The sequence below is a fragment of the Lissotriton vulgaris genome, chromosome 2_1 (assembly GCF_964263255.1).
Source record: "Lissotriton vulgaris chromosome 2_1, aLisVul1.2, whole genome shotgun sequence".
In the NCBI taxonomy this organism is placed as follows: Eukaryota; Metazoa; Chordata; class Amphibia; order Caudata; family Salamandridae; genus Lissotriton; species Lissotriton vulgaris.
The window spans coordinates 532,794,316-532,817,983 of record NC_141687.1 but is presented as its reverse complement, the minus strand read 5'-3'; positions in this window follow the sequence as shown (position 1 = coordinate 532,817,983).

Below are 23,668 nucleotides of genomic sequence, written 5' to 3'. Positions count from 1 at the left end.
GCAAAGAAGGCGTGATAAAAAATTATGTTTATATTGCGGACAACCAGGTCATTTTTTAAGGGAGTGTCCTGTTAGGCCAAAACAAAAGAGAATTTCGGGAAAACTAACAACCCCGGGGTATCTTGAGACAAAGGCTTTGGGTAGTTCAGGGTGCATTGTCTCACAATCCGAGCCTGTATTGTCATCTTCAAATAACTTCCTCCTATCCTCTCATCTTATATGGGGAGAACAGGTCATAGATGTCCAAATAATGGTAGATTCTGGCGCCTCGGGTAACTTTATGGACCTTTAATGGGCGCATAATAAGAAGATTCCTCTGGTGCCTAAGACCTCTTGGGAGAAAGTCACAACCATAGACGGTAGTATCCTTAAATCTGGGCCTGTTACACACACTACCATTGATTTGACCCTGGTTATTGAAGAAAGACATCAAGAACGTATTGCATTCGATCTCATTCAATCTCCTCAATTCCCAGCATTAGTAGGGTTACCCTGGTTACGTCAACATAATCCCACTATAAATTGGACCAAAATGAGATTGGTCTCCAATTCGGTGTTTTGTCAGGAACATATTTTCCATAAGCTAAAGGATTCATAGAAAGTAGGAGCACTTTCTAGACTTGATGTATCCGATTTACCTGTTGTATATCATGACTTGCAAGAGGTGTTTGATGTGGAAAAGGCAACCAGCCTTCCACCTCATAGACCTTAAGATTGCAGAATAGACCTTTTGCCAGGTGCCCGCATTCCTTGTAGCAGAATATATGCTTTTACTGAAAAAGAGAACATTTATTTATGAGATTATCTGGATGAGATACTCAGAATTGGGTGTATTCGCCCTACTAGGTCACCAGCCTCCTCATCTCTCTACTTCATTCCTAAATGAGAAGGCGGTTTAAGATCATGTATAGACTATAGGATGCTTAATGACGTTACTATTAAGAACAGATACCCTCTACCATTGATTTCTTCTCTTCTTGATCAAATAAAAGACGCTAAGATTTTCACCAAATTGGATTTACGGGGAGCCTATAATCTGGTGAGAATTAAAGAGGGTGATGAATGGAAAACGGCCTATTGTACTAAGTTTGGGTTGTATGAATATTTGGTCATGCCGCTCGGACTATGTAACACTCACTCAGCCTTTCAGTTTTTTATTAATTAGGTTCTAAGAAATATATTGGACCTTTTTGTTATAGCTTATATTGACGATCTATTGATTTACTCCTCGTCCTTACAGGAACATGAAACTCATGTGAGGAAAGTGCTTGAGATATTAAAGGACAATCATTTGTTTTGAAAATTAGAAAAATGTCACTTCTGTACCTTCCAAGTAGCCTTTCTTGGGTATATTGTGTCGTCACAAGGAATCAGTATGGATCCACAGAAGGTAGAAGCTATCAGACTATTGGCAAGCACCAAAGACTGTTAGGGATATTCAGAGATTTCTTGGATTGGCATATTTTTACAGACGTTTTATTGCTAACTTGTCCGAATTGGCCTCTCCCATCACCAAACCTCTTAAGAAGGGAGTTACCTTTGTTTGGACCCCCACGGCAGAAGAGGCTTTTTGTAAATTGAAAGAAGCATTTACACAGACACACGTTTTAAGACATGCTGATCCTCCCCGAATCTTTGTAGTTGGGGTCGGTGCTTCCCAGTCAGTGGTAGGAGGGGTTCTTTCTCAGGCAGACCCAAACACAGGATCTCTTCACCCTGTGGCATATTATTCATGTAAACTGTTACCAGCTGAGATGAACTATGCTGTAGGAGACACATAACTGTTAGCTATAAAAAAGGTTTTTGAGGAGTGGAGACAGTATCTTTTAGGAGCTAATCACAAGATAACCGTTCTTACAGAACATCGTAATTTATAATTTCTTAAATCTGCAAGGGCCTTATCTATGAGGCAGCTACGTAGGACACAGTCCTTTAGGGATTATGACTTTATTATACAATTTGAAACTGGAAAGAAAAATGGGAAGGTGGATGCCCTATCTCGATTGGGTTATGAGATAGAAGAATCCCAAATTGAACCCCCACCCATAATACATCAAGAGTTCATAATAGGAGTTCTTTGTTCTGAGGAGGAATTCCTCAAAACAGTTAAGGAAGCACAAGAGTCTGTAGATCTTGAAAGGTTAGTGGGCCCTAATGAGCTTGTTAAAAAACAGGATTTCTTTTTTGTCAAAGGGGGTTTAGTTCTTCCTACATATGACTTGCAGCAGCAAGCATTAGAGTGGAGCCACAACCATCCTCTGGACAGCCAAGATATACAAAAAACTATGGAAATCCTGAGTAGACACTTTTGGTGGCTTTGTATGCAGAGGGACATCAACCAATACATTCAAACATGTCATGTGTGTGCACAGGGGAAAGTGTTCCATCAAGCCCCTGCAGGGTTATTAGTATCATTACCCACTCCACCTAGTCCTTGGCTTACAATTTCTCTTGATTTTATTGTTGAACTACCAAAGACTGCTCAAGGGAACACCACACTCATTGTAGTGGTTGACTTATTAACTAAGATGGCTCACTTCATTCCATTGAAAGGGTTACCCACTTCCAAAGTTTTGGCTTCTCTGATCCTCCAATACATAGTACGATTGCATGGTCTCCCCTCTGTTCTAGTGTCTGATAGAGATATTTAAATTGTATCCAAATTCTGGAGAAAGATGTGTGACTTATTACAGATTGAAGTAAGACTATCCTCCAGCCACCACCCTCAAACGGATGGCCAAGCTGAAAGGGTTAACCAGTGTTTTGAGCAATACATACGATGTCAGTGTTTACATACCTCCTCAGACTGGGACACTATGGTGTGGATCGCTGAATTTTCTTATAACAATACTTGACATAACTCTACTGCATACTCTCCCTTCTATTGTACTTACGGTTTTCAATCAATCAATCAATCAATCAATCACAGATATTTATAGAGCGCACTACTTACCCGGAGGGTCTCAAGGCGCTTGGGGGGGGGGGGGGTGTGCTGCTACTGCTCGAAGAGCCAGGTCTTGAGCTTCTTCCTGAACGAGAGGTGGTCTTGGATCAGGCGCTGGTCGGGAGGGAGGGAGTTCCAGGTCTTGGCGGCCAGGTAGGAGAAGGACCTTCCTCCAGTTGTCGTTCTTCGGATGCGGGGGACGGCGGCGAGAGCGTGACTGGCTGATCGGAGTTGGCGTTTGGGAGCGTAGAAGTTGACGCGGTTGTTGAGGTAGCTCGGGCCTTGATCGTGTAGGGCTTTGTGTGCGTGGGTGAGGAGACGGAAGGTGATTCTTTTGTTGACGGGGAGCCAATGCAGGTCTCTCAGATGTCCGGAGATGTGGCTGTGTCGTGGGATGTCGAGGATGAGTCTGGCTGAGGCGTTCTGGATCCGCTGGAGTCTCTTCTGGAGCTTCGCGGTGGTTCCGGCGTAGAGGGCGTTGCCGTAGTCCAGTCGGCTGGTGACCAGGGCCTGGGTGACCGTCTTCCTGGTCTCGGTGGGGATCCACCGGAAGATCTTCCGTAGCATGCGCAGGATGTTGAAGCATGACAAGGAGACGGCGTTGACTTGTCTGGTCATGGTGAGGGAGGAGTCCAAGATGAAGCCCAGGTTGCGTGCGTGGTCTGTCGGTTTGGGTGCGGTGCTCAGGGCCCGGGGCCACCAGGAGTCATCCCAGGTGGAGGGCGAGGAACCCAGGATGAGGACTTCCGTCTTGTCTGAGTTCAGTTTCAGGCGGCTGGTCGTCATCCACTCGGCTACGTCTTTCATCCCTTCGTGAAGGTTGTCTCTGGCGGTGGCGGGGTCGTTGGTGAGGGAGAGGATCAGCTGGGTGTCGTCAGCGTAGGAGATGATGTTGAGGTTGTATTGACGTGCGATGGCCGCGAGGGGGCTCATGTAGACGGTGAAGAGGGTGGGGCTCTGCGACGATCCTTGAGGGACGCCGCAGATGACTTCGGTGGCCTCTGACTTGTACGGTGGTAGGCGCACTCTCTGTGTTCTTCCAGCGAGGAAGGAGATGATCAATTCCAGAGCCTTCTCCTGGATTCCGGCGTTGCTGAGGCGCTGCACTAGGGTGCGGTGGCAGACAGTGTCGAATGCCGCGGAGAGGTATAGGAGGATGAGGGCCGCTGTTTCTCCGTTGTCCATCAGGGCTCGGATGTCATCGGTGGCAGCGATGAGGGCGGTCTCGGTGCTGTGGTTGGCTCGGAAGCCCGACTGTGAGGGGTCGAGGGATCCATTTGTCTCGAGGAAGGCGGCCAGCTGCTTGTTGACGGTCTTCTCGATGACTTTGGCTGGGAACGGGAGGAGCGAGATGGGGCGGTAATTCTTGAGTTCGGTGGGGTCCGCTGTTGGTTTCTTTAGTAGAGCGCTGAGTTCGGCGTGCTTCCAGCTCTCAGGGAAGGTGGCGGTGTCGAAGGAGGTGTTGATGATGTCCCGCAGGTGGGGTGCGATGACAGCGGTGGCCTTGTTGAAGACGTGGTGAGGGCAGGGGTCGGTTGGAGATCCGGAGTGGATGGAGTTCATCATGCGGACGGTGTCTTCGGTGCTGATCGGAGTCCAGGCGCGGATGGTGGTGGTGGGAGGCGGTGGTTCGGTCGTGGCGAGCATCGGTTGAGCGCCGGTTTTCACCTACGAACCATGTTAACACCTCTTTCTTCTTCCTGTCTTGTTCCCGCAGCATTAGATTTTGTAAAACACTTGCAGGATATTCACGAAACAGAAAAAAATAATCTATAGAAAGCTAAGGCAGGGTACAAGGAGAGAGCTGATCATCATAGGCACCAGGAATCTAAGTATACTCAAGGAGATGAAGTGTGGCTGTCCACCAAGATCCTCCCATTGAAAGGGTTTTGTAAATTCAAGCCTAGCTATATAGGTCCTTACAAGATTTGTAAGGTTATAAACCCTTTTGTTATGAAATTAAACCTTCCGACTGCTCTGAAAGTACATCCAGTTTTCCATGTCTCTCTCTTAAAACCTGTTGTACCTGGTACTCTTGTTACTGATACCCCAGCTCCATTGTTAATTAACGATGGACCAGAATATGAAGTTGATGCTATCGTTGACTCATGGAGAGTCCGGCGCAAGCTCCAATACTTAGTGCAATGGAAAGGTTATAGTATTGAGGAACATATGTGGGAACATGCTTGTCATATACATGCTCCTCCTCTGTTGAGGGCGTTCTATCGTTGGTATCCTGATATACCCATACTGGTAGGAGGGCTTCTAGGGAGGGTGTAATGTCAGGTCTGCCGGGCGCATGGGAGACCAAAAAACTACAAAAATGGTTGACTCCCACAGTTAACGCATGCGCAGGAGTCAGCCAAGAAAATAAAAACATCCCTATCCGGGCGGCTGACGCTTCGCGTTCCATCTTTGGGATCAGGCAACTTTGCTCCACATCACTCACCTGATACGTCCAGATCTCCTCATTGTGACAGCGTCAGCTTTCCCTGTGGTTGGGCGTCTTCATAGTCGGATCGTCATCTCTGAGTTCTCTCGCTCTTCTTCGGTCCTCGTCCTCGCCCTCCGGTCCTGTTCAGCTAGTTTTCCTGCAAAACAATAAATAAGGCAAGCATAACTATGTTACTGTGACAGAAGATAACAGCGCTTGAACGCTGTATATTTGAACTTTGTATTTCTAAGAATGCATATACTTATCTGATTGGTGTCCTGAGCTGTGGAAATTGGCTCTCTCTTTTATTTTTCTGTTTCCTGAATTTAAGGAATACACATATTACTTTTCATTATGAAGAAGATTATCTTTCCTGGAGACATTTACAAGGAAAAGATTATTCTGGGCACCAGATACATATAAAGTTAGGTGAGTTCTCACATTACATTTAATTCCGATAGTTCTGCATCTCCCCAAGGCACACATTTACTTACCTTACTGTTATTTCTCTCTAGATGTTTAAGCTCTCTCCCTCACCCCAATGAATATCATACATGGAAGAAGGGAATTTACCAGGTAGACATACATGTAATTAAAAAGCTATAGTATTTTGCAGTAAGAATAATATATACTCACCTTTTCTTCCATTCTTTTTAACAGACTTGCATTGTGATCCACCATTTCTGGTTCTATCAATCCTGATTTAGACTGGGATGTGACGTGGGACCCTCTCCATTCCTTGTTTTCTTTCCATTCTTCCCCAAGTCGCTATTAATACTTTGACATTGTTGGGTGAGATACTCACATTGGGGAAGTAGTGGACCTATTTTCATTATGTGACGTTCCTGCAGAAATGTGAGTACACTAGAGTTACTTGTTAATCCTGACAACTGGCATCATAAATCTGATAACTGATGATTTATATTGGTGAGGCCTTGTTAAAATTAAATCTATGTACAAGGAATATAATTTTACAAATTCCAATTCATTCAGAAAGGTATTTGAACTTGAAACCAACAAGACTCAGAAGAGAAGTCAAGGAGGATTTCGTTCCACCTTTTCCAGAGTGAACAACATTCATATTTTTGAGGATTTAAAATTCAGGAAATTACAAAAACGCCTCCCATCGAAATCACTTTGCGAGACTCAAAAAGTCATACTTCCAAACACAGCAAAGATCCAGAATTTTGTATTTGCCGCAGTCTGTCTTTGCTGAATAAGAACATGAGGCTGGTAAGCATAAACCTGTTGCAACGCATGGCCAGAGGTCGATGGAAGACAGCTAATGTAAATCAAGCAGAATTCATAGCAGGGAGAAGCACATCTAATAATTTCCCAAAACTAGGGCTGCTCCTGCATTCCAATAACCGGAGAAATTAGTTTTGCAAGATGGTGAGCCTAGATGCAGAAAACTATTGAATATCTTGATTGACATAACATAATTTAAGTATTGAGACTATTAGGAATGAGGGTAATATCTCTGAGATGTACTGAGCTGATATACACAAGGGCAAGGACCTATGTGGTTAAATCCGATAGTTTTGACCTGGGGAGAAGAACTCAGAAGGAGCCCTATCAGGGCCCGTGTTATTTACTAAAGAAAGACCTCGATTGTCAAGGACTTCAACTCAACCACCATCAACAACATTACAACCTCCCAACAAATCTGTGACAGCATATCCAACTTCTTCCAAAGAAAAATTTCAAACAACTACAGCAACTTCTTACACCAATGCAACCACAGAGAAGTCACTGCCAACCTACCCACCACCAACCAAGATGGTCACCTGACTGGATAAGCAACCCTCAACAGAAACAACACAGTGTCAATCATGTGGACTACCCAATCACGGTCCCCAATGGACCTATGCCCCCACCACATCTGCAACCTGGGAACATCAACAATTACCAGCTGTTTGACCCACATCATTAACACCTCCATCACTTCTGACACTTTCCCAAATGAATGGAAAAATTCAGAAATCAAATCCCTCCTCAAAAAGCCTACAGACGACCTGAATACATTTTGCAACTTCTGACCCATCTTCCTGCTCCCCTATCCAGCCAAAGTGATTGTTATAACGCACCTCAAGCTTCAGCAGCTTCTAGGCAAAAGACCATCCGGGATTTAGAAAGAACCACATTACCAGAACGGCACTCATCGTGACCACCAATGACATCCAAGCCATCCTGGATAAAGAAGAAACAACAGCCCTCATCCTGCTCGAACTCTCTGTGGCATACAACACTGTCTCCCTCAACACCCTCATCAGAATACTCCATGAGATTGGTATGCAAGGATCTACACTCAAATGGATCTGCTCCTTCCTCACGGAAAGAAACCAAGGGGTCAGTCTGCCACCCTTCAAATCAGAGACCAAGAACCTGATATATGGAGTCCAACAGGTGACATCTCTCATCCCCACCCTTTTCAACATATACATGACAACGCTTTCCAACATCATCTGATCACAAGACATTAACTATCATTCCCTATGCAGATGAGATCCAACTCATCCTCTCCCTGACGGACAAGACAACCACTACCAGAACCAACTTCTGCAACTGTGTGACCATGGTAGCAGGCTGGATGCGAACCAACTGCCCGAAGTTCAACTCTGGCAAGATGGAAGTGCTGGTCTTTGGCAGCAAGACCTCCCCAGTGGAACTCCACCTGGTGCCGTTGGATCAAGGACCAACACTTACTCCCACAGACCATGTAAGAAATTTAGGAATCCTCCTAGACAACAAGCCAAGTCAATTCAGTGAGCACTTCCTGCTTGAACATCCTACACATGCTGCGAAAGATCTTCAAATGACTGTCACAGAACACTAGGTGGACCATCACACAAGCACTCATCCCCAGCAGGTTGGACAATGGCAACACTCTCAATGCTGGAATCTCCACACCAACCAGAATACCACCACAAGACTCATACTCAACCTTCCAAGCTGCTCCCACATCACACTGCACATCAGACCTCAGGAAGATTCACTGGCTCCCCATTCACAAGTTCAGCCAATTCAAAGTTCTCAAGTACACATACAAAGCCCTACACAACACAGGCCAGCATACCTGAACAGCTGCATACACTTTCACCAGCCCGCCAAACACTTATGCTCTTCCTCGCTCTGACTCGCACAAACTTCCTGCATCTACAATAGCAAGACAGGAGGTTGCAGTATCTCCTACATTGCACCAAAATATGGTGCAACCTCCCTCAACACATCAGAGCTTCCTCCTTGAAAACCTGGCTCTTTGAATAAACATTGAGGGTACCACACACCTATACACCTGCCCAAGCGTCTAGATACCTACACACCCGCCTAAGCACCTGGATACCCTTACAAGTGATTAGTACGCTATACCAAAACGAAATAAAATTACAGAACATAACATAACAAAATGTATCCCTTTGCATTCTGCTCAATATAGACAGTCATAATTGGGGTGCAGTGGGCCTCTCGTACCGCAAACTATTGGTGCCACAGCATTTGTGGTTATAAAGATAACTATGCCTCCCTTATGGTATCTGATTTACTCATTTTACTTCTTGACTTCTGTCTCCACTCATGTTTTTTTCCCTTTCATGCGCTCTCAATGTCCTATATACTTTCGATTTCTTACTTGCTTCTTTTCCTCACTTGCCCTTATCTACTTTCTCCCATTCTAACTTTTTTCCTCTTCAGCCTTGATCCCCTCTAATATGTCCTTCTTCTCCCCTGGCTTCGCACATCCAATTTTCCTCATCATTCTCCTCTTTTATCTTTATCCATTTCCTTCTCTCCTCCAATCTCTCTTTATTCTCGCAGTCCTCTCTAACTCTTTGCTGTTTTCTTTCACATCTTCATCTTGTCTTTGCTACACTCTATCTCTGTGTCTCTGTCATCTCCTTCACCCTTTTTCTCCAGCATACTTATTCCAATTCAATTTTGCTTGGTTGCAATTTTATTCCTGTCCATATCTTCCCCCTCTTACTTTTTCTTCACCTTGTTAATAGTCACTCTTCTATTCTTTCCTCCAATCTCAATTCCCCTTATACTCGGCTACCCTTTTCTTGCTCCCTCTTTCTGTCTCAGCTCTATAGCTCAAGTTGTTTCTTCCTTCTGCCTCCCGTTCTCTGTCTACACCAAATCTGCGTCTCTTTCACCTCCATATCTCCTTCCTGCCTCTATTCTCCCATTGCTTGTTTTTTTCGTTATAGCTGCTTTTCTTCTACCTTCTCTTTGTATATATTCTCACCCTTCCAGCATCCTGCAACTTCCCTCCTTTTGTGTGTCTCTTCCTTCTCTCTCTTCTTTCTGTGAACCGCAGCACAACCTTCCCCTCTCTCTATTTTAGGTATATTTAGCCCGCAGCCACGGCCCGTGGAGGGAGTTACGGTGGGGCAGGAAGGCGGGGGAGGGGGTGGGATAGGGTGGGCGTGCTAAAAACTGGAATATGGATAATTGGAGGTAAGTAAACAATTTAATTAATAAAACGAATTTCATAGCACGCTACGATATTCGTTTTATTTATTAAATTGTTTACTTACCTTCAATTATCCATATTCTGGTTTTTAGCACCCCCCCCCCCCCACCCTGCTCCCCGCCTGCCCCGCCTTCCTGCCCCACCGTAACTCCCTCGACGGGCCGTGGCTGTTAGCCCGGACTCTCAATTTACGGGAGCAGTGCCAGCAGCAATGTCCTAAAAGTTGCAATTTGGTAAAGGTCAATTTTTTATACCGCCTTGGCGCTGGCGTGAGCTGAGGTTCTGAATGGGGGCATATCGCCGTTTTAGCGGCAGAAAAGCGGCGATAATGGGCTTGATATTATGCCCTGGAGAATTCCAATAGAAGCTCATGTTCACACCAGAACATGAGTTTCTATTGGAATTCACAAGGCCATATTATCAAGCCCATTATCTCCGCTTTAGCGGCAGTTTTCTGCCGCTAAAACGGCGATCTTTTTTTTTTTTTTTTTAAACGCCCTGCTTGATAATATGCCCCATATTTATTTGCAGGATTTTTCCCATGCTTGCCCGTCTAAAAGGCCAGCGAGGATGGGAGAAAGTCATTCACGGGTCCTGTGACCCTCATCGTCCCAACCCCGTCGGTCTTTAAGAGACATCATCGACATCTCCCGTTTCAGGAGAGTCAGCTGCTTTGGATGAAGGGGCACAAATCGGAATATCAGGAAAGAAATGTCCAAGGTCGTATGAGGTCGACTTCGCTTGAGACATTTAACCCTAGAGCACACAAATTCAGGAATCAGAAATCTGTTTTGGTTTAAAAATCAGTTCTGGAGAGTGTGCCAGGGCTGTTCCCCAGAGCACCTTTGTAGATGGCGATATACTTAGACGACCGGCTTGATAGGTATTGTATTAATATAACTTGTTTTCTTCGACTGGCGATTGCTATTTCAATGTCACCTTAGTGGCATCCACATGGTGACTCCTGCCACCTGCAGGTGAAGCCAATACTAACAATCGCCGCATGCCAAGGCCTTAATTGCCCCCAGCTTTCTGTATTGTATTGAGGTTGAACATTCTTACAACAAAACCTGATTCCTCGTACGGTTAAATCAAAGATGACATTTTAGCTGTGTTTTGCTTCTACTTGTCTCAACCATAAAGTTCTGAAATCATTCGGCCCTTGTCAAACCCACCTGAGAGCAACAACGTATACCACACACTCTGTTTTGAGAGATGCAATGATAATATTATTTTTTTTAACGTTTTTAGTCTCTTTGGGTTAGAAGGAGTTCAGAATGCCAGTGTATAAAGGTAGTGTCTGTTCTTACTGACTAAACCGTAGCACTACCTACATGGTCCTCGTAATGCTTATTTTGAGCGGGTGGTTTTAGGTGCTCGGCACCAGGGCAATTCATTTTTTTAAACAACACTTATGACAGACAGTCTGCCACACGGTGGCTCTGTTTGTCTAATTTAGAGATAAGCACGACAACAGTTGTTTATTAATCCAATACCCAAAAATGACTACTACCTACCACTCAAACCACTCTTATGGCTTTGGTGACCTGGTTGTCAAATTTGAAAGAGTGTGATTCTTCTACTTGTTTTGGTGCTGTTATTGGCCGAGTTGGCAGTGGCAATTGGTGGTGCAAGCTGTAGTGACTTCCTGAGGAGAGCCCTAGCACTTTTTTTCCCTACAAATTAAGCAATGGGCCCATCCTTGCTGTTCAAGCGATCATATTTTCGCTTCCTTTAACTCTCTGGGTCCAATTGATAAAGCTATTGGCACATGTAACCTACGCTTACAGGTGCAAATGGGCTCTAATGAGTATAAAAACACTTTTGCAATTTACAAACGGTGACACTCATACAGAGCTTTATTGACATGATTGTGTTTGCTCCTCTCCACTCCTAGTGTTGGCTACTGAGTGTTCTAGTGCAGGAATGGCAATTTTTTCATGATCCATTCGCATCCAGGAAACAGTTGAAGATTTACTTCTATTAAGGGTAGGAGAAACCCACCTGCCAGATTGGAAATAGCAAATGAACACTTCTGTTGTCTGTGGTGCAGAGGGGAATTTTTGAGGCTACTACTGGCTTCCTGGTGTACTCAGGGCCGGCTTTAGTGATAGAGGCGCCCGGTGTTGACATTCATTTTTGGCGCCCCCACCTCCATGACCTCCCCCTCGGATTCTCTCCCTACCACCGGGCGAAAGTGCCCCTTATCTCTCCAATCATAGGTTTTTGCTGTACACAGCACACCCCATGAGGTGAGCGTCCCCGTACACAGGTCAGCGCCCAGTGCGGCCGCACCGGTCGCACTGCCCTAACGCCGGCCCTGGGTGTACTCCTAGAAACCTGCGCATGTTCCTAAAGATCTGCAATCTTCACCCATGTGAGTTGGTGAACTGGCACATTCAGATTTCATTTTTGTAAAAAATCTTGAAATATATTATTGGGCTTTCCCACTGGTGCACTTTGAAGCACCACTTCGGTGAACTAAGAAATCACAGCAACATTATCGAAACACAGGAAGTTCATCCACTGTGGGAATCCAGAATTTGACTTTACACCTCTAGATGGCTCTACCCTAGTTCTCATCAGAGAACCATAGTTACATATATGTGGAGGTATGTAGGGTAAACGTTTTCTTACACATAGAAACTCACCTTCACTATATTTGTGTCTCAATATTCTTGATACGATATTTTGTTCCACGATGTTTCTGTTTACAATATTCTGTCTAAATTCGGCCTACCCAGCATATATCCTTTTTACACAACTACATCTCTGGTGGAGTCATACTAGACTCTAACTCAGTCCTGTTGTCACGCTCTGTCTCAAGACCACGCTTCTTCCACCCACTGTTCCTCCAACTAAACCCCACCGACAGGCGCATTCCTTCCCACTCCAACATTCCAGGTGCTATCACTCCTACTCTATCTGCACCATGGCGCTCTCCCTGGACAGAAGACACCCTATTTTCCAGTACAGCATGACTCCCCGGCTGGTTTATCCGCGTTATTAACACTTTTGTGGGGGAAGGCTCGTCCCATTAAACACCGTCTCACAGGAGACGACACCAATTCCAGCCTGACACAGCGATTACCAGTAGAACAACTCTCCTTCTACAATTCTTCATCAAAATTACCAATCCTCAACCCATCAGACTTTATATCCTTTTGTAAGGCGAAACTTATCATAACTTAAATTAGTTTTTCTCCCACTGCACTAAATCTTCTTCGTTTAGATCTCAACCCTTTGCACTTGGTCATACTTAATCCTGTTAAACCATATGGGTTCTCACTAGACTAGTTCTCTTCCCAAAAACACTCTTGACCACACATCCTGATAGCGCTCCCCCTTCCAATACACCACACCTCTTGATTAAGACTACATCTCCTCCCATGAATCGATTCCCACTTAATCAAAGCTGCGTCCAATTAATCACAGTCTCCCATTAAGTCACGCCTCTTCGCCTTTCTTCCTCCCAATAAACTACTGCAGCCTCAATCAATAAGGAAATCAAGGTTACATCTTTGCTTCAGTTTAACCTCGGAGACATTTCAATGATATAATACCACATTTGATATGTTGTAACCACTGCCACTAAATACTACTGTTGTTAATTGCCACCCTGCCTCGCTCATGGTTAAAATTACAACATTTTGGTCACATTTCCAGTAGCATAAAAAATACATCAAAGTGTTGTGCCAGCCGTAAAGGTACTTACATTTCATTGGTATTTCCACTCCTGCTTACTTTACTGGGTGTTTATTGGGCTCACAACACCATATTCCACATTGTGTCAAGGGACTGTCGGCTTTACTTCTCGAAAGAATAAGATTACACCTGTCCCTATACGGGCAGAATCCCTCGACTGAGCAACACATTCTAACACTAGAGCACATCTCGCCCAGGTAGTCCACACCTCTTCCTACAAGAGCACATGTCACTCCTCTAGGCCACATCTCATCCCACCAGCCCACAGATTATCCTAAAACACCAGCTTCAATGCAACTGACTCCACCTCATTCCACTAAACTACAAAACCTTACAATAGGCCACGCCACCTTAAACAAGCCATCACTTTCTTCTTTATTGAGTCCCACCAAGAAGGATGGACCATGCCTCTTCTCAATGTATTATATCAAACTTTTAAAAATATATATATATTTGCGGTTTTCAAAACAGTACAAACATCATCGCAGCAATGTCAGCATGGCAGTGTCCGTAAAGCAATGGTACGACTTGTCCATGTTTACGGAAAGATGACAAAATGCAAAAAAAAAAGAAAATAAATAGAGGAAGAGCATAAATAGCAATAAGGAAGGTAAGGCATAGATTGAACAGTTCGTTCTACGCAATTTATTGCGATTGTGTCTATGCATGGGTCCATAAAACAGTATAATATGGTGGATACAACTAGATACAGACGTTACAAAGGCATGAGAGGTGGGCACATACAGGCCACCTTGGAGACCCAGCCATGTCAGCGCAAAAAAAGAGAGTCAGTCATGTGCCAGTTGCTGCAGATACATGCGCCTAGTTATCAAATGTCCTGTGGGTGGGATGTAAGCGGTTGCATTGAAACGTATAGTTCACTGGTGGTGTTGCGAAAAATGAGACTCCTGAGCCATGTAGCAGAAGTGGGACACCGACTCCTCCCCCAGCAGATTGCAACCTCATGCTTAGCCAATAATTAAGCTAGCGCCGTGAAGCTTCAGACGTTCTTAGGGACCTTACAAACATATCCAAGCAGCGCCACCAATGGATCCAGAGCAAGGGACAGCTCCACCATCTGGGATACCTGGGTAAAAATTGCTGTCCAATAATCACAAATGGGTATGCAGGCCCAGGCCAGCTGGAATAATGCAGCGTCTTCAAAGTGACACCTAGGGCAAATAGAAGGACAGAGAGGGTCTGTCCTAGCCATAAAGCTGGGTGCAATGTAGGTGCATCAAAGAAACTTAAAATGTATCGATTTATGTCTGTGATTAGGGAATATTAATTTGATTTACTGGCAACAGAAATATCAAACATCATCTAGAAGAGGATGACCTGAGTCTGTGGCTCAAGCCTATGGTAAGTGGAGATCTGACGTGGCAGGAACACTAAACACATGTTATACAGCTTAGACACCAAGTGACTCCCACGCGTCCCCTATGAAATGTGGGAGCGGTGAGAAACCCATTGGGGCAATAGGGTAGGATGGAACCCTGGCATGCATTGCACTCTGTACATGATGGGGAATAAACCTATCTATTTGAATAGCGTCAGTAAAGCGTGTGTCATCTGCCCAAGAGATTGCATGACTGTCAAGAAATATGTCTCCTGCAGTATGTAATTCATAGTGTATCAGTGTGATCCGAATGATGTCTTCCATAAGGGGGGGTAGTCTGCGCTTGAGGACAAGTGGCAGGGTGGGGCAATATAGTTGTCCCAACCTGAGCAGCCTCTGGAGTCTGTGCCAAGCCCAGCAGATGGTGGAAAGTGGCTGGATATTGGTAGTTCTAAGGGTATGCCGACTGGGAGTATGGCGTTGAGTGGCGTCTTGCCAACATAGTCTCTCTTTATATCAGGGACTCTTACTAAGTCATATTTCACTTTTAAATACCACACCTGCAATTCCTGTTAGTTTATATGTCTTGCCTCTATATTACACTTATTCCTAGGAAGTCAATCAATCAATTACATCAGTTTGATAAATGCAACTCACACCAATGGGGCATCATTACACTGAATATTCCTCTGAACCGACTCTAAGAATCTGTACAGTCAGAAAAGCAGCATCTTTATTCAATTTATTTATATGCATGAGTTTTCCATTCAATCTTGTTTCATTCAGCCAGCTTGGTTCACAATGCACATGCCTGAGAGAAGATCTATTGTCTTCATGAAATAGTTATTTAGTTTCCGGATTTTTCCCTAATTTCTAAGTAGACTTTCCAAGTGGAAATTTAGATTCTGGTTCTTAAATACTTAGGTGTATTCCGTGAGTACATTTGTGGGTCAAGGTTAAAGTAAAAAATGTCACTAAAGATTTACATAGTTGTGAAGTTTTTTTCTTCTCACAAACACAGCTTAATTCTCTCAAATACACAATGAATACCTGTAAATTGTTCAGTTTTCTTCAGTTGAATTCTCAGGTGAAAAATCAGTTTCTTTCCCGTTTTAAATTGCTGTGAGAAAAAATCATCGCCAACAACCAACTGGTTTCAAAATTGTAAAGAAAAAGATTATACAGGTAACGTGCAAGAAAACCGCACATTCATTTTAGGTTCAATCGCACTCTTCAGGAAATGTTGCCAGTTTGCTGCGAAAACTACACCAGCGCTTAAATGTAAGAAAGGAAGGAAACAATGTGAACAACAGATCACCCACATTTTGTGGTCGATGGGAGACTTGAATAATAAAAAATGTATATCCGTATATTTTATCATTTCAACAGAGAGCCATCTAGATCCCTAAGTTATTCTCTTTGAATAGATGGGCAGCCACCATTGCTCCAGCATTTTGTACTACTTGTTGTTTCTTTTTGTCCGCCTTTGGTGTAGCTAATAACAGTGCTGTGCATTTTACAAGTTTTGGTCAAAACACAGTTATTTCTATGATTGCCCTAATTGGCTTTTGAGGCAGTGTTTGCACACTTCAGAGTCGTCTTAGGTGATAGATTGCTGCCACCACAGTGATATTCATTCGTCTCATCATAGTTTTGTGAATAGGGTTTCTTTTTGGAGGAGTAGGGGGTAAAGAAGTTACATTTTCTTTAACCGTCTTGAGTATGTGATCAGAGCCTAATATCAAGTACTCAGTTCTGTTTTCTTTAAAACTCAGCCAGCTATTATGCAAGCACTATTTGAATTTTAGAAACGTTCCCCACAGCCATTCTCCTGTCAGTCTACGGGTCTTTAGTAAGAGGAAGGGCCACTCAGGATTTACAGAAAGATAAAGAGCCACTCATGTCTCATAATCTAGTTATGAGAGGTTTTTATTATTTCACTCGCTAGCTCCTGTAATGGTTCAGCACTGACATCAATACCAAAGTAGAGATACAGCTTATTTGAGGCACACCTAACTGTGCATGTTTTAATGGTGATCATGCCTTATCGATACACAGTTTGGACCCGATTCACAGAACTAACTTAAGACAAAATCCTAAACTTACTACCTTTTTGGTATTCAGAGAAGGCACTTACTCATTTCGGCCAATAGAAAATATTCACATGACAGAAACCTGTTACTTTCAACCAAAACATATAATGAGCAGGTGGCAGGATGAGGATGGTCTCTCTGGGGAAGTGCAAGGCATCCTTCAGGGGGCAATATAGTTCATAAATACAATACTGGACTAGTTAGTCATTTAAAATCCTGTTCCATTTGCCAGGTTTGAAAGCGAGGTTGCAGTTTATGGAACTGTGCAAGTATAAAACCTTGCACAGTATGGCTTCTAGGCCTACTTGAATCATGAAAATTAGCAAGCATACTCAGACGTTCTTGTTGTTTTAAACCAACATGAAACAACATTCATATCTGATTATAAAATATCAGTCGAGTCCGACATTGTGATAAACCGGTGATTCAAATTAAAGTTTCTGGTTTATGAAAAACACTCCTTTCTGGTGATGTATAGGGCATGTGTGGAGCTCTGTTGCTAGACTTGGACCTATTTTGGCAGCAAGTACCATAAGGTTTGATTCAGTTGCAACACTGGGTCCTGAGGATGGTCTGACGCACCTAATTTGCCATTTGAGACTGAAACGTAGATTTTTTTGTCCTCTCTAGCGACATTTAATTACACCGGATGGTGTTTGGAGTCCTTGATCCATAACTATAATGTGATGAAGTATCCATATAGTTAGGAGCATTATTGCTCTCCTTCAGACCCTGGAAATGTGATTGAACGGACAGATGAGGATTACCAGGGGCGTCAGTGTGTTGTTCTTTTGTACTGCTGATTCAAAAAAATTATAATGTAATTATGATTTTGTAAAGTAGATACGATGTACTCTTGATGACATTCTCAGAAAAATATTCATGAATGCTAATATCACTGCGTCATTGGTTCTTATACATGAATGTTGTGCTCATGCTATTGGATTTTTGACTAACAAAGAATACGAATAAATTGAAATAAACCATCCAGGAACATATTTGTCATGTAGTTTAGAGTACCCAGTTACTCGGGGAATACTAGGTTTCCCTGCTGTAATAAATAAGGGTGGGTGTAGTTCGCGAAGTAGCGCTACGTGAAGCTACGCGAAGTGCACTTCCCACTAGGCGAACTTCACGTAGCACTACGCAAGCTGCGTAGTAGCATGTTCGCACTGTGCAAGATGCGTTTTCAATGATTGCACAGTGCGGACAAGCATCCGGCACTGTGCAATCATTAAAAACGGCATCTTGCACAGTGCAAGCAGTAGTTTTCTGCTGCTCGAGTAGATTTTTACTCGAGCGGTAGCTTTCTCAACGCGAACTGGTAGTTTCTCATCGCAAGCGGTCGCAAGCATGCGCAACCACTCGCAATGAGAAACCTGACCTTCCTGCATTGAGAATCTCGCCGGGATGTCATTTTGCTTTCTCGCGGTCGCGAACATGACGTTGAGGACCGCGAACAAGCAAAAAATGACCGCTTCACTACGCTACACTGCACTACGCGTGTTCGCACTGTGCTACGTGCAGCTCGCGTAGTGCGAAGTTGCGCAAACTTCGCAAACTATGCGAGCATAGCATAGTGCTTCGCCCAGGCTTAGTAATAAACATAGTTGCAAAGCAACATCGTCCACTTTCCCCTATTTCACACAGAACCACCACATATCTGACATCTGATGCAGCAAGGGAATACAGAATTTGCATCACAGAGGCCCTCATAATCCACCTAAAAACCCACTGGTGTTCGGACTCCATAGGAATACACAACTTGAGCCCTGTAGTTTACGAATAAGGCTACCAACTGTCTATTGTGTAAGATGCATGTCTTGTATGAATGCAATATCGATAGCATGTTGTTTCAAATAGACTATTAAATTTCTCACCTTTCTGCGGTCATTGAGTCTACTCAATTCCATGCTAATAATCTGAGCACGGCTTTACTTGTCTTTAGTCCTTTGCCCATAGGCATTCATCCTGCCCTAGGATTATGTTCAGATATATGATCTAGTTATGAGTCCAACGCTCAGTGCAGCTGGTTTTGTAAAGTCTCCAAAGCAAATTTCCCACATTAAGATGCCACCCTCTCCCACAGTGTAATCCCAACTATGCAGTGACTGTAATCCCTCTCCGGTCGATCCCAAACACATTAATGTGCCCTCAAAGAGGCAGTGTGGTAATTAACAACAATTTAAAATGACCACATGCAAACAGTTCTAAACTGACAGACAGTATAAAAAAAACAGCCAGTTAGCTGTTGTACTTAAAAATTGTTATGTCTGACTGTTAATCGCTAACAGTACCACATGCAATCAGTAGTTTACCCTTAGAACCTATGGTTAACTTGATGGACATAGAGGGCATTAATCATCCACCAGTCATTGCTGTCTCTTTCAGAGGGAGTTGTCTTTCTCTCTTCTCGTCCCTTCTCAACAATGTGTATGTTTAGGACTTTCTTTAGCATTTTCATTACCTGTTGTGGATCATGAAATGTTTGATACCTGTCTCTCACCTTTCCGCAAGGTCAGGCAGAGTAAAGCATGCCATATTCCATCTTTTGTACTTGGAGCTCATTCTTGATGGGCAAAAACTGTTTCCTAGCTGCTTCTTGTACCGGCAAGATAAAACCTTGCACAGTGAAATGTCTGACACAGAGTGTCTCAGACTGAGTAGTTCACATGCCCTTCTCAGTGTTGCCTCTCAGTCTCGATAAAAGCAATCTGATGATGATGAGTCTAAGTCTAAATCCAGGGCCCAGTGTTGGCACCAAAGAGCAGTGTCCACATTCTACAAAAGCGTGCCAGGAAAGTCTCTCTTCCAAATGGGTCACTCAGTGGCATCTCTATGAAGGTTTCAGGATTCCATTTGGGGCAGACTCTGGAACTCATAAAAGTCTCGTATTGTTACCGCATTATCTAGCCTCCAAGTCCTAATTCTTGGCTTTAGTCAGTGCAAGCTCCATTTCAATCTCAGATTTTGCCTCCATGCTCACTACAGCATTGCCTTCCACCTCTGATACTGTTTTCTCAACCATATCCAATCCCGAAGCATGTTTGTCTAGTTTCGCAGACATACAATCTGTACAGAAGGTTAAAGAATCTAGTTTATCATCTATAGTTTGGAGAATTTGTTTCATATTTCGCAATATGGTACATAAATCTTCCTTGTTGGTAACAGGATCCAGCTATTGGCCTGATCTCTCTGGGGAATTGCACCCATCCCATGCCCAGGTGGATTTTTGGGAAACGAAGTTTAGCTTGGATTGTGAGTAGTCTGTTTTCACCATCATGAAGTTTGTAGACTTCCAGTTTTGTAAGAGTTATGTCCAGTCAAGTCAAGTCAAGTCAAGTGATTTATATAGCGCGCTACATACCCAGAGGGTCTCAAGGCGCTTGAATAAGGGTGGGGAATTACTTGTCGAATATCCAGGTTTTAGGTTGCTTTCTGAATGCTAGGTGGTTTTGAGTGAGGCAAAGGTGAATGGGGAGTGAGTTCCAGGTTTTAGCTGCCAGGTAGGAGAAGGATCTTCCTCCCATGGTGGTTTTGTTGATGCGAGGAACAGCAGCAAGGGCTTGGTTGGAAGAGCGTAGCTGGCGGGAGGGGGTGTAGAAGGAGAGTCGCGCGTTGAGGCATTCGGGTCAGAGTTCGTAAAGTGCTTTGTGTGCGTGGGTGAGGAGGCGGAATGTTATCCTCTTATTGACAGGGAGCCAGTGGAGGTTTTTCAGGTGACCAGAAATGTGGTCTTTACGCGGGATGTCTAGTATGAGTCTGGCAGCTGCGTTCTGGATGCGTTGTAGTTTTTTCTGGAGTTTTGCGGTGGTACCGGCGTATAGTGTGTTTCCGTAGTCCAGGCGGCTTGTGACCAGTGCGTGGGTGACCGTTTTTCTGGTTTCGGTGGGGATCCAGCGAAATGTTTTTTGAGCATGCGAAGAATGTTGAAGCAAGATGATGAGACGGCGTTGACTTGTCTGATCATCGAGAGTGAGGAGTCAAGGATGACGCCCAGGTTCCGTGCGTGGTCCGTTGGGATGGGTGCTTTTCCAAGGGCCGCTGGCCACCAAGAGTCGTCCCAGGCGGAGGGGGAGGTACCTAAGATAAGGACTTCTGTTTTGTCTGAATTCAGTTTTAGACGGCTGTGCTTCATCCACTCTGCTACTTCTTTCATTCCTTCATGTAAGTTGGTTTTGGCGGTTGTAAGGTAAGACAGGAACAAAGTAGTATCAAAAACAGGTTTATTTGAAGAGGAAAAGGCACAGAGCATCCAAATGACAGGAGTACATGATTCAACTGCCAAACAGGGAATCTGGAACATAGAACCAGGGGAGCTCACGCAGGAGCAAGGTTCTAGTTCCAGTAAATGAAATAAATAATTAATAAGGAACAGCAATGAAAAAGAAAGGGTAAAATGTAACACATCTCCTTCCTTTAAAACAAACTAAGTGAAAGAGGAAGGACAAATTAGGACAGAAACCTAGAAGGAAGAACTACAGGTCTGGCATTGGTTTTGACCCTATGAGCAACAGACTGAGAAGGTAGAACACAGTCGCTTTTGTCATGAGTAAAAGTCTGAACAGAACCAGGAGGAACAAACTTACACTTTGCGACCTTTCTTATGTTCCAAGCTCTACCATCTTGGGTAATGACAGAGTTCCTGAAAACTTTAACAACCTTAATGGGATTGCTGAAATTAGAAAGACCCTTGAGAGTGAACCCAGGTCTCTTGATCCTAACCCATTCACCAACTACAAAATCAAGAATTTTCACATTCATTTTACGGTCAAACAAAGTTTTCATAGTGTTCTGTTTGGTTTCAACACGATTGGCCACCTGCGAAATGTCCAAGTGGTCAACCTTCACATCCAACTTCTTAACCCACCAAGGACAGATATCTGAACTCGGAGTTCTCCCTCTCAGAAGCTGGAAGGGACTGACCTCCGTGACCGCATGCGGGGTGATGCGATACATCCAGAGTCTTTCCCTTACCACATCCCTCCAAGACTCACCCGAAGAACAAGCAAGCTCCACAGCATTTTTAAGAACACGGTTAAACCTTTCAACCTGGCCATTTTCTCTAGGCTCATACAACGAAGTAGTGTGATGCTTGATACCACAAGAGACAAGAAAATCCTCCATCTCCCGTGAAATAAGTTGAACGCCGTTATCAGTAACCAAGATCTCAGGAGACCCCTCTCTAGCGAAAACCTCCCTAAGGAAGGAAATAATGACCAAGGTGGTGGCACAGGAGACAAATTTAACTTCCGGCCATTTGGTGTGATAGTCAATTAAAACCAAAGCAAAACGAGCATTCTCAGGAAGACGATGAAAGGGGCCTGAGATGTCAAAAGCAAGTTTTTGCCAGGGATGATCAGGCCAAGGAACAGGACAGAGAGGAGCAGAAGACACCTTAAGCATCTTGTCACTATTGACACAATCCAAACAGTCACGAACAGTTCTGTCTACCATCTTGTCAAGACCAGGCCACCAAAAGTTGGTCCTAATAAGGCGTTTCATAGAAGACATTCCAATATGAGCTTGATGGGCCAAGGAAAGGATTTTCTTATACAATGAAGCAGGAGGAATCATTTTCCCGGCCTTAAACAAAATCTTACCAATAGCTTCAATTTCAGAAGAAACTTGACAAAAAGGAGCAAATTCAGGCATAACAGACCTATCTTTGGGCCAACCTTTCTCCTAACACTCAAAAATAAATGAGAAACAGGATCCTTCTCAACTTCAGACATCCACTCAACCTCAGAGATTCCCTTGAAATCACTGGAAACATAATCATTGACAACAGAAACAATATCAACCTCATGATTATCCGAGTTGGCACCAATGTCAGGGCAAGGCAACCTGGAGAGAAAGTCAGCCGTGACATTACTTCTACCAGGAACATACAAAACCTCAAAATCATACTCCTGCAACTTAGAAGATAAGCGCGCAATGCGAGCAGTTGAATTCCAACCACCCCCAGGAGACAATATTCCAACCAGAGGCTTGTGATCAGTTTTGAGAATGAACCTGTTGCCCCAGAATTGCGGAAGTGCTCAACAGCCCATGTGCAGGCTAATAACTCCCTATCAATGACCGCATATCTTCTCTCAGTGAGAGATAAGGTCCTGGATGCAAAGCAACACACCATTCTTCCTTGCCTGAAATTTGACTTAACACAGCCCCAAGACCATAACAACTGGCATCCACAGTGATGATGCACCTCTTGTTAAGAGAAAAAGATCTCAAGGTGGGAGCATTCACAATATCTTGCTTAATAGAACAGAAAGCAGACTCTTGCCTATCAGACCACACAAACTCTGAGGACTTTCTAGTTAGCTCCCTGAGAGGTTCCATCTTAGTGGCGAAATTCTGAATAAACTTACTATAGTACTCGCATAAGCCAGCAAAAGAAAGTAGTTTCTCTTTATTATCAGGAGAAGGGGCATTCACAATAGCGTCAACTAGGGAACGCTTGGGAACGACACCATCAGCGGATAATGTGTGACCCAAATATTCCACACTCTTACAAAAAAACTTACACTTGTTAAATTTAAGAGTAAGACCAGCATCGCCTAACTTGTTGCAAACATCCTTGAGATGGACATAGTGATCATCCACATTCTTGGAGAAAATGAGGATATCATCCTGGAAGCACTTCACGAAAGCGCAAACATCCTTAAAAATGTGATGCATA